This window comes from Phyllobates terribilis, unplaced genomic scaffold, assembly GCF_046119375.1.
Source record: "Phyllobates terribilis strain yellow unplaced genomic scaffold, ASM4611937v1 Scaffold_8__6_contigs__length_399053987, whole genome shotgun sequence".
NCBI classification, from domain to species: Eukaryota; Metazoa; Chordata; class Amphibia; order Anura; family Dendrobatidae; genus Phyllobates; species Phyllobates terribilis.
The window spans coordinates 371,507,081-371,520,989 of NW_027362768.1; the positions used below are offsets into that span (position 1 = coordinate 371,507,081).

Sequence of the window (13,909 nt, forward strand, 5' to 3'; positions counted from 1 at the left end):
TCCATAGTCATCCATATAGTATGATGCACACTCCATAGTCATCCATATAGTATGATGCACATTCCATAGTCCTCCCTATAGTATGATGCACACTCCATAGTCATCCATATAGTATGATGCACACTCCATAGCCCTCCCTATAGTATGATGCACACTCCATAGTCATCCCTATAGTATGATGCACACTCCATAGTCCTCCCTATAGTATGATGCACACTCCATAGTCCTCCCTATAGTATGATGCACACTCCATAGTCCTCCCTATAGTATGATGCACACTCCATAGTCCTCCCTATAGTATGATGCACACTCCATAGTCCTCCCTATAGTATGATGCGCTCCCCATAGTCCTCCCTATAGTATGATGCACACTCCATAGTCCTCCATAGAGTATGATGCACACTCCATAGTCCTCCCTATAGTATGATGCACACTCCATAGTCATCCATATAGTATGATGCACACTCCATAGCCCTCCCTATAGTATGATGCGCACTCCATAGTCCTCCCTATAGTATGATGCACACTCCATAGTCCTCCCTATAGTATGATGCACACTCCATAGTCCTCCCTATAGTATGATGCACACTCCATAGTCATCCATATAGTATGATGCACACTCCATAGTCAACCATATAGTATGATGCACACTCCATAGTCATCCATATAGTATGATGCACACTCCATAGTCATCCATATAGTATGATGCACATTCCATAGTCCTCCCTATAGTATGATGCACACTCCATAGTCATCCATATAGTATGATGCACACTCCATAGCCCTCCCTATAGTATGATGCGCACTCCATAGTCCTCCCTATAGTATGATGCACACTCCATAGTCCTCCCTATAGTATGATGCACACTCCATAGTCCTCCCTATAGTATGATGCACACTCCATAGTCATCCATATAGTATGATGCACACTCCATAGTCATCCATATAGTATGATGCACACTCCATAGTCCTCCCTATAGTATGATGCGCACTCCATAGTCCTCCCTATAGTATGATGCACACTCCATAGTTCTCCCTATAGCATGATGCACACTCCATAGTCCTCCCTATAGTATGATGCACACTCCATAGTCCTCCCTATAGTATGATGCGCTCCCCATAGTCCTCCCTATAGTATGATGCACACTCCATAGTCCTCCATATAGTATGATGCACACTCCATAGTCCTCCCTATAGTATGATGCACACTCCATAGTCCTCCCTATAGTATGATGCACACTCCATAGTCCTCCCTATAGTATGATGCACACTCCATAGTCCTCCCTATAGTATGATGCGCACTCCATAGTCCTCTCTATAGTATGATGCGCACTCCATAGTCATCCATATAGTATGATGCACACTCCATAGTCCTCCCTATAGTATGATGCACACTCCATAGTCCTCCCTATAGTATGATGCACACTCCATAGTCCTCCCTATAGTATGATGCACAGCCCATAGTCATCCATATAGTATGATGCACACTCCATAGTCCTCCATATAGTATGATGCGCACTCCATAGTCATCCATATAGTATGATGCACACTCCATAATCCTCCCTATAGTATGATGCGCACTCCATAGTCATCCATATAGTATAATGCACACTCCATAGTCATCCATATAGTATGATGCACACTCCATAGTCCTCCCTATAGTATGATGCACACTCCATAGTCCTCCCTATAGTATGATGCACACTCCATAGTCCTCCCTATAGTATGATGCACACTCCATAGTCCTCCCTATAGTATGATGCACACTCCATAGTCCTCCCTATAGTATGATGCACACTCCATAGTCCTCCCTATAGTATGATGCACACTCCATAGTCCTCCCTATAGTATGATGCACACTCCATAGTCCTCCCTATAGTATGATGCACACTCCATAGTCCTCCCTATAGTAGGATGCACAGCCCATAGTCCTCCCTATAGTATGATGCACACTCCATAGTCCTCCCTATAGTAGGATGCACAGCCCATAGTCCTCCCTATAGTATGATGCGCACTCCATAGTCCTCCCTATAGTATGATGCACACTCCATAGTCCTCCCTATAGTAGGATGCACAGCCCATAGTCCTCCCTATAGTATGATGCACACTCCATAGTCCTCCCTATAGTAGGATGCACAGCCCATAGTCCTCCCTATAGTATGATGCGCACTCCATAGTCCTCCCTATAGTATGATGCACACTCCATAGTCCTCCCTATAGTAGGATGCACAGCCCATAGTCCTCCCTATAGTATGATGCGCACTCCATAGTCCTCCCTATAGTAGGATGCACAGCCCATAGTCCTCCCTATAGTATGATGCACACTCCATAGTCCTCCCTATAGTAGGATGCACAGCCCATAGTCCTCCCTATAGTATGATGCACACTCCATAGTCCTCCCTATAGTAGGATGCACAGCCCATAGTCCTCCCTATAGTATGATGCACACTCCATAGTCCTCCCTATAGTAGGATGCACAGCCCATAGTCCTCCCTATAGCATGATGCGCACTCCATAGTCCTCCCTATAGTATGATGCACACTCCATATTTCTCCCTATAGTATGATGCGCACTCCATAGTCCTCCCTATAGTATGATGCGCACTCCATAGTACTCCCTATAGTATGATGCACACTCCATAGTCCTCCCTATAGTATGATGCACACTCCATAGTCCTCCCTATAGTATGATGCGCACTCCATAGTCCTCCCTATAGTATGATGCACACTCCATAGTCCTCCCTATAGTATGATGCACACTCCATAGTCCTCCCTATAGTATGATGCACACTCCATAGTCCTCCCTATAGTATGATGTGCTCCCCATAGTCCTCCCTATAGTATGATGCACACTCCATAGTCCTCCATATAGTATGATGCACACTCCATAGTCCTCCCTATAGTATGATGCACACTCCATAGTCCTCCCTATAGTATGATGCACACTCCATAGTCCTCCCTATAGTATGATGCACACTCCATAGTCCTCCCTATAGTATGATGCGCACTCCATAGTCCTCTCTATAGTATGATGCGCACTCCATAGTCATCCATATAGTATGATGCACACTCCATTGTCCTCCCTATAGTATGATGCACACTCCATAGTCCTCCCTATAGTATGATGCACACTCCATAGTCCTCCCTATAGTATGATGCGCACTCCATAGTCCTCCCTATAGTATGATGCACACTCCATAGCCCTCCCTATAGTATGATGCGCACTCCATAGTCCTCCCTATAGTATGATGCACACTCCATAGTCCTCCCTATAGTATGATGCACAGCCCATAGTCATCCATATAGTATGATGCACACTCCATAGTCCTCCATATGGTATGATGCGCACTCCATAGTCATCCATATAGTATGATGCACACTCCATAATCCTCCCTATAGTATGATGCGCACTCCATAGTCATCCATATAGTATAATGCACACTCCATAGTCATCCATATAGTATGATGCACACTCCATAGTCCTCCCTATAGTATGATGCACACTCCATAGTCCTCCCTATAGTATGATGCACACTCCATAGTCCTCCCTATAGTATGATGCACACTCCATAGTCCTCCCTATAGTATGATGCACACTCCATAGTCCTCCCTATAGTATGATGCACACTCCATAGTCCTCCCTATAGTATGATGCACACTCCATAGTCCTCCCTATAGTATGATGCACACTCCATAGTCCTCCCTATAGTATGATGCACACTCCATAGTCCTCCCTATAGTAGGATGCACAGCCCATAGTCCTCCCTATAGTATGATGCACACTCCATAGTCCTCCCTATAGTAGGATGCACAGCCCATAGTCCTCCCTATAGTATGATGCGCACTCCATAGTCCTCCCTATAGTATGATGCACAGCCCATAGTCCTCCCTATAGTATGATGCGCACTCCATAGTCCTCCCTATAGTAGGATGCACAGCCCATAGTCCTCCCTATAGTATGATGCACACTCCATAGTCCTCCCTATAGTAGGATGCACAGCCCATAGTCCTCCCTATAGTATGATGCACACTCCATAGTCCTCCCTATAGTAGGATGCACAGCCCATAGTCCTCCCTATAGTATGATGCACACTCCATAGTCCTCCCTATAGTAGGATGCACAGCCCATAGTCCTCCCTATAGTATGATGCGCACTCCATAGTCCTCCCTATAGTATGATGTACACTCCATATTTCTCCCTATAGTATGATGCGCACTCCATAGTCCTCCCTATAGTATGATGCGCACTCCATAGTCCTCCCTATAGTATGATGCACACTCCATAGTCCTCCCTATAGTATGATGCACACTCCATAGTCCTCCATATAGTATGATGCACACTCCATAGTCCTCCCTATAGTATGATGCACACTCCATAGTCCTCCCTATAGTATGATGCACACTCCATAGTCCTCCCTACAGTATGATGCACACTCCATAGTCACCCATATAGTATGATGCACACTCCATAGTCCTCCCTATAGTATGATGCACACTCCATAGTCCTCCCTATAGTATGATGCACACTCCATAGTCCTCCATATAGTATGATGCACACTCCATAGTCCTCCCTATAGTATGATGCACACTCCATAGTCCTCCCTATAGTATGATGCACACTCCATAGTCCTCCCTTTAGTATGATGCACACTCCATAGTCCTCCCTATAGTATGATGCACACTCAATAGTCCTCCCTATAGTATGATGCACACTCCATAGTCCTCCCTATGGTATGATGCACACTCCATAGTCCTCCCTATAGTATGATACACACTCCATAGTCACCCATATAGTATGATGCACACTCCATAGTCCTCCCTATAGTATGATGCCCACTCCATAGTCCTCCATATAGTATGATGCACACTCCATAGTCATCCATATAGTATGATGCACACTCCATAGTCCTCCCTATAGTATGATGCACACTCCATAGTCACCCATATAGTATGATGCACACTCCATAGTCCTCCCTATAGTATGATGCACATGTGGCACCCCAGGGGTCTGGTTTCCACAGTAACGGCAATGTTATGTCTGAGAGCAGGTGGGAGGTCTCTTGGTCAGGGATCCTGTGCATGCCACACCTCCTGCCCAGTCCTGGGAGGGGAAGAACTTCCCCTATATAAACCTGGGGCTGAGGCAGGGTTGGAGAGTTCAGAGGGAGAGTTCAGCCAGGAGGGCTGACAGGGAGCTGTGGCTCCGGCTGGGCCCAGCTCCTGGGCTATGCCAGAAGTAGAGACAGAGAAGAGAAGCAGCTATGGGAAGAAACAACAGGAGCTCTGTGGGAGCAGTGTTACAAGGAGTCAGGGGCTGGCAGCTGCAGAGCTCGCCCTGACTGAGAAGATTTCTTACCGGACCCGGAGTCCGAGGTTGTGGGGACTAACTCCTACCCAGCAGCAGAATCCGTCAGGCAGGGGATTTCAGGTCCTCTGGCCAAGAAACCCGAAGGCACGGTCACACGCATGGGACCAGCACCGCCGTCGTGGAGCGGAAGCTACTAGAAGGCCCCGAGTCACCGGCCATACGGGTGAGCACCACACGGTACACTCAGGGACGTGGGCTACTTTTACCCGCCTCTAGCAAGGTAGCCAGAAGAGTACAGTTAGCTGGGAAGGCCTACAACTCCGCCTGGCCAGGGGAGATCCCATCTGCTCAAGGACTGACCAGGCCCCAATCGCTAGCAAGTACTCCGGGAGGGTCTATCTTTGTCACCAGTAAAGACCCTGAACTACACGCATCGTCTCTGAGTGGTTCCTGCTACCCCCATCATCCACGTCGGCTGCCCTGAGGCCATACCCCTCCCGTTGGGGGTTATACCATCCCCGCTGCACCATCCTTCCACCGGCCTCAGCGGTCTGCCCTGCAGCGGCAGCTCCAAAGCTGCACTCAACGGGTGGCGTAGTCGTCCAACATCTACCGCTGATAAAGCGCCACTTAGTCTGACTCCCTGGGCACGGACCGGATCACCGCCACGAGACTACAACCCTCAACAGATCCGGCTCCGGGTAAGCTCCCGCGTGCGCAACGCTGCGCGACACAGGCCCAGGGGCGTGTCACACACTCCATAGTCCTCCCTATAGTATGATGCGCACTCCATAGTCCTCCCTATAGTATGATGCGCACTCCATAGTCCTCCCTATAGTATGATGCGCACTCCATAGTCCTCCCTATAGTATGATGCCCACTCCATAGTCACCCATATAGTATGATGCACACTCCATAGTCCTCCATATAGTATGATGCACACTCCATAGTCACCCATATAGTATGATGCACACTCCACAGTCCTCCCTATAGTATGATGCACACTCCATAGTCCTCCATATAGTATGATGCACAATCCATAGTCCTCCCTATAGTATGATGCACACTCCATAGTCCTCCATATAGTATGATGCACACTCCATAGTCCTCCCTATAGTATGATGCACACTCCATAGTCCTCCCTATAGTATGATGCACACTCCATAGTCCTCCCTATAGTATGATGCGCACTCCATAGTCCTCCCTATAGTATGATGCGCACTCCATAGTCCTCCCTATAGTATGATGCACACTCCATAGTCCTCCATATAGTATGATGCACACTCCATAGTCCTCCCTATAGTATGATGCACACTCCATAGTCCTCCCTATAGTATGATGCACACTCCATAGTCACCCATATAGTATGATGCACACTCCATAGTCCTCCATATAGTATGATGCACACTCCATAGTCACCCATATAGTATGATGCACACTCCATAGTCCTCCCTATAGTATGATGCACACTCCATAGTCCTCAATATACTATGATGCACACTCCATAGTCCTCCCTATAGTATGATGCACACTCCATAGTCCTCCCTATAGTATGATGCACACTCCATAGTCCTCCATATAGTATGATGCACACTCCTTAGTCCTCCCTATAGTATGATGCACACTCCATAGTCCTCCCTATAGTATGATGCACACTCCATAGTCCTCCCTATAGTATGATGCACACTCCATAGTCACCCATATAGTATGATGCACACTCCATAGTCCTCCCTATAGTATGATGCACACTCCATAGTCCTCCCTATAGTATGATGCACACTCCATAGTCCTCACTATAGTATGATGCACACTCCATAGTCCTCCCTATAGTATGATGCACACTCCATAGTCCTCCCTATAGTATGATGCACACTCCATAGTCCTCCCTATAGTATGATGCACACTCCATAGTCCTCCCTATAGTATGATGCACACTCCATAGTCCTCCCTATAGTATGATGCACACTCCATAGTCCTCCCTATAGTATGATGCACACTCCATAGTCACCCATATAGTATGATGCACACTCCATAGTCCTCCATATAGTATGATGCACACTCCATAGTCACCCATATAGTATGATGCACACTCCATAGTCACCCATATAGTATGATGCACACTCCATAGTCCTCCCTATAGTATGATGCACACTCCATAGTCCTCCCTATAGTATGATGCACACTCCATAGTCATCCATATAGTATGATGCACACTCCATAGTCCTCCCTATAGTATGATGCACAGCCCATAGTCATCCATATAGTATGATGCACACTCCATAGTCCTCCCTATAGTATGATGCGCACTCCATAGTCATCCATATAGTATAATGCACACTCCATAGTCATCCATATAGTATGATGCACACTCCATAGCCCTCCCTATAGTATGATGCACACTCCATAGTCCTCCCTATAGTATGATGCACACTCCATAGTCACCCATATAGTATGATGCACACTCCATAGTCCTCCCTATAGTATGATGCACAGCCCATAGTCATCCATATAGTATGATGCACACTCCATAGTCCTCCCTATAGTATGATGCGCACTCCATAGTCATCCATATAGTATGATGCACACTCCATAGTCCTCCCTATAGTATGATGCACACTCCATAGTCACCCATATAGTATGATGCACACTCCATAGTCCTCCCTATAGTATGATGCACAGCCCATAGTCATCCATATAGTATGATGCACACTCCATAGTCCTCCCTATAGTATGATGCGCACTCCATAGTCCTCCCTATAGTATGATGCGCACTCCATAGTCCTCCCTATAGTATGATACACACTCCATAGTCCTCCCTATAGTATGATGCGCACTCCATAGTCCTCCCTATAGTATGATGCGCACTCCATAGTCCTCCCTATAGTATGATGCGCACTCCATAGTCCTCCCTATAGTATGAAGCACACTCCATAGTCCTCCCTATAGTATGATGCGCATTCCATAGTCCTCCCTATAGTATGATGCGCACTCCATAGTCCTCCATATAGTGTGATGCACACTCCATAGTCCTCCCTATAGTATGATGCACACTCCATAGTCCTCCCTATAGTATGATGCACACTCCATAGTCCTCCCTATAGTATGATGCACACTCCATAGTCACCCATATAGTATGATGCACACTCCATAGTCCTCCATATAGTATGATGCACACTCCATAGTCACCCATATAGTATGATGCACACTCCATAGTCCTCCCTATAGTATGATGCACACTCCATAGTCCTCCATATAGTATGATGCACAATCCATAGTCCTCCCTATAGTATGATGCACACTCCATAGTCCTCCCTATAGTATGATGCACACTCCATAGTCCTCCCTATAGTATGATGCACACTCCATAGTCCTCCCTATAGTATGATGCGCACTCCATAGTCCTCCCTATAGTATGATGCGCACTCCATAGTCCTCCCTATAGTATGATGCACACTCCATAGTCCTCCATATAGTATGATGCACACTCCATAGTCCTCCCTATAGTATGATGCACACTCCATAGTCCTCCCTATAGTATGATGCACACTCCATAGTCACCCATATAGTATGATGCACACTCCATAGTCCTCCATATAGTATGATGCACACTCCATAGTCACCCATATAGTATGATGCACACTCCATAGTCCTCCCTATAGTATGATGCACACTCCATAGTCCTCCCTATAGTATGATGCACACTCCATAGTCCTCAATATAGAATGATGCTGACTCCATAGTCCTCCCTATAGTATGATGCACAGCCCATAGTCATCCATATAGTATGATGCACACTCCATAGTCCTCCCTATAGTATGATGCGCACTCCATAGTCATCCATATAGTATGATGCACACTCCATAGTCCTCCCTATAGTATGATGCACACTCCATAGTCACCCATATAGTATGATGCACACTCCATAGTCCTCCCTATAGTATGATGCACAGCCCATAGTCATCCATATAGTATGATGCACACTCCATAGTCCTCCCTATAGTATGATGCGCACTCCATAGTCATCCATATAGTATAATGCACACTCCATAGTCATCCATATAGTATGATGCACACTCCATAGCCCTCCCTATAGTATGATGCACACTGCATAGTCCTCCCTATAGTATGATGCACACTCCATAGTCACCCATATAGTATGATGCACACTCCATAGTCCTCCCTATAGTATGATGCACAGCCCATAGTCATCCATATAGTATGATGCACACTCCATAGTCCTCCCTATAGTATGATGCGCACTCCATAGTCATCCATATAGTATGATGCACACTCCATAGTCCTCCCTATAGTATGATGCACACTCCATAGTCACCCATATAGTATGATGCACACTCCATAGTCCTCCCTATAGTATGATGCACAGCCCATAGTCATCCATATAGTATGATGCACACTCCATAGTCCTCCCTATAGTATGATGTGCACTCCATAGTCATCCATATAGTATAATGCACACTCCATAGTCATCCATATAGTATAATGCACACTCCATAGTCATCCATATAGTATGATGCACACTCCATAGTCCTCCCTATAGTATGATGCACACTCCATAGTCCTCCCTATAGTATGATGCACAGCCCATAGTCATCCATATAGTATGATGCACACTCCATAGTCCTCCCTATAGTATGATGCGCACTCCATAGTCATCCATATATTATGATGCACACTCCATAGTCCTCCCTATAGTATGATGGACACTCCATAGTCCTCCCTATAGTATGATGCACACTCCATAGTCACCCATATAGTATGATGCACACTCCATAGTCCTCCCTATAGTATGATGCACAGCCCATAGTCATCCATATAGTATGATGCACACTCCATAGTCCTCCCTATAGTATGATGCGCACTCCATAGTCCTCCCTATAGTATGATGCGCACTCCATAGTCCTCCCTATAGTATGATGCACACTCCATAGTCCTCCCTATAGTATGATGCACACTCCATAGTCACCCATATAGTATGATGCACACTCCATAGTCCTCCCTATAGTATGATGCGCACTCCATAGTCCTCCCTATAGTATAATGCACACTCCATAGTCATCCATATAGTATAATGCACACTCCATAGTCATCCATATAGTATGATGCACACTCCATAGTCACCCATATAGTATGATGCACACTCCATAGTCCTCCCTATAGTATGATGCACACTCCATAGTCCTCCCTATGGTATGATGCACACTCCATAGTCCTCCCTATAGTATGATGCACACTCCATAGTCCTCCCTATAGTATGATGCACACCCCATAGTCCTCCATATAGTATGATGCACACTCCATAGTCATCCATATAGTATGATGCACACTCCATAGTCCTCCATATAGTATGATGCACACTCCATAGTCCTCTCTATAGTATGATGCACACTCCATAGTCCTCCCTATAGTATGATGCACACTCCATAGTCCTCCCTATAGTATGATGCACACTCCATAGTCCTCACTATAGTATGATGCGCACTCCATAGTCCTCCCTATAGTATGATGCACACTCCATAGTCCTCCCTATATTATGATGCACACTCCATAGTCCTCCCTATAGTATGATGCACACTCCATAGTCACCCATATAGCATGATGCACACTCCATAGTCCTCCCTATAGTATGATGCACACTCCATAGTCCTCCATATAGTATGATGCACACTACATAGTCCTCCCTATAGTATGATGCACACTCCATAGTCCTCCCTATAGTATGAAGCGCACTCCATAGTCCTCCCTATAGTATGGTGCACACTCCATAGTCATCCCTATAGTATGATGCACACTCCATAGTCCTCCCTATAGTATGATGCACACTCCATAGTCCTCCCTATAGTATGATGCACACTCCATAGTCACCCATATAGTATGATGCACACTCCATAGTCCTCCCTATAGTATGATGCACACTCCATAGTCATCCATATAGTATGATGCACACTCCATAGTCCTCCCTATAGTATGATGCACACTCCATAGTCCTCCCTATAGTATGATGCACACTCCATAGTCCTCCCTATAGTATGATGCACACTCCATAATCCTCCCTATAGTATGATGCACACTCCATAGTCCTCCCTATAGTAGGATGCACAGCCCATAGTCCTCCCTATAGTATGATGCACACTCCATAGTCCTCCATATAGTATGATGTGCACTCCATAGTCCTCCCTATAGTATGATGCACACTCCATAGTCCTCCCTATAGTATGATGCACACTCCATAGTCCTCCCTATAGTATGATGCACAGCCCATAGTCATCCATATAGTATGATGCACACTCCATAGTCCTCCCTATAGTATGATGCACACTCCATAGTCCTCCCTATAGTATGATGCACTCCCTATAGCCCTCCCTATAGTATGATGCACACTCCATAGTCCTCCCTATAGTATGATGCACACTCCATAGTCCTCCCTATAGTATGATGCACACTCCATAGTCCTCCCTATAGTATGATGCGCACTCCATAGTCCTCCCTATAGTATGATGCACACTCCATAGTCATCCATATAGTATGATGCACACTCCATAGTCCTCCCTATAGTATGATGAGCACTCCATAGTCCTCCCTATAGTATGATGCACAGCCCATAGTCCTCCCTATAGTATGATGCACAGCCCATAGTCATCCATATAGTATGATGCACACTCCATAGTCCTCCCTATAGTATGATGCACACTCCATAGTCCTCCCTATAGTATGATGCACACTCCATAGTCCTCCCTATAGTATGATGCACACTCCATAGTCCTCCCTATAGTATGATGCACAGCCCATAGTCCTCCCTATAGTATGATGCACACTCCATAGTCCTCCCTATAGTATGATGCACACTCCATAGTCCTCCCTATAGTATGATGCACACTCCATAGTCCTCCCTATAGTATGAAGCACACTCCATAGTCCTCCCTATAGTATGATGAGCACTCCATAGTCCTCCCTATAGTATGATGCACAGCCCATAGTCCTCCCTATAGTATGATGCACACTCCATAGTCCTCCCTATAGTATGATGCACACTCCATAGTCCTCCCTATAGTATGATGCACACTCCATAGTCATCCATATAGTATAATGCACACTCCATAGTCCTCCCTATAGTATGATGCACAGCCCATAGTCCTCCCTATAGTATGATGCACAGCCCATAGTCCTCCCTATAGTATGATGCACACTCCATAGTCCTCCCTATAGTATGATGCACACTCCATAGTCCTCCCTATTGTATGATGCACACTCCATAGTCCTCCCTATAGTATGATGCACACTCCATAGTCCTCCCTATAGTATGATGCACACTCCATAGTCCTCCCTATAGTATGATGCACACTCCATAGTCCTCCCTATAGTATGATGCACAGCCCATAGTCAGCCATATAGTAGTAGGCCACCACTGATTAAACAAAAAAATACTCATCTCTCATCCACTTCCCCGCTGCACGGCGTCCTCTTGTGAAGCTGGCAGCTGACTTCAACGTGCGACTGGAGCGCATGACATCGCAACCATGTAGCCCAAGTTGCGTGCATGTGGATGTCAGCTGCAGGCCTCTGTTTGGCCAGCAGTGTGTATTGTGGCGCACTTCAGCTGGATGTGAGTCCGACTGTTACTAGTCATACATGGTATTATTATTATTATAGTAGTTATATTCTTGTACATAGGGGGCAGTATTATAGTAGTTATATTCTTGTACAAAGGAGCAGTATTATAGTAGTTATATTCTTGTACATAGGAGCAGTATTATAGTAGTTATATTCTTGTACATAGGAGCAGTATTGTAGTAGTTATATTCTTGTACGTAGGGGGCAGTATTATAGTAGTTATATTCTTGTACATAGGAGCAGTATTATAGTAGTTATATTCTTGTACATAGGGGCAGTATTATAGTAGTTATATTCTTGTACATAGGAGCAGTATTATAGCAGTTATATTCTTGTACATAAGGGCAGTAATATAGTAGTTATATTCTTGTACATAGGGGGCAGTATTATAGTAGTTATATTCTTGCACATAGGTGCAGTATTATAGTAGTTATATTACTGTACATAGGGGCAGTATTATAGTAGTTATATTCTTGTACATAGGAGCAGTATTATAGTAGTTATATTCTTGTTCATAGGGCAGTATTATAGTAGTTATATTCTTGTACATAGGGGGCAGTATTATAGTAGCTATATTCTTGTACATAGGGGCAGTATTAAAGTAGTTATATTCTTGTACATAGGAGCAGTATTATAGTAGTTATATTCTTGTTCATAGGGGCACTATTATAGTAGTTATATTCTTGTACATAGGGGGTAGTATTATAGTAGTTATATTCTTGTACATAGGGGGCAGTATTATAGTAGTTATATTCTTGTACATAGGGGCAGTATTATAGTAGTTATATTCTTGTACATAGAGGGCAGTATTATAGTAGTTATATTCTTGTACATAGGGGGCAGTATTATAGTAGTTATATTCTTGTACATAGGAGCAGTATTGTAGTAGTTATATTCTTGTTCATAGGGCAGTATTATAGTAGTTATATTCTTGTACATAGGGGGCAGTATTATAGTAGTTATATTCTTGTAC

At 45.0% G+C, this 13,909-nt stretch overlaps 1 protein-coding gene across 1 annotated transcript in view; it reads right to left on the reverse strand.

Moving 5' to 3' along the window:
- The window catches only part of KBTBD12 (kelch repeat and BTB domain containing 12), a 113,070-nt gene that overhangs the window by 38,505 nt on the left and 60,656 nt on the right, over positions 1–13,909 (reverse strand). The window lies entirely within an intron of this gene.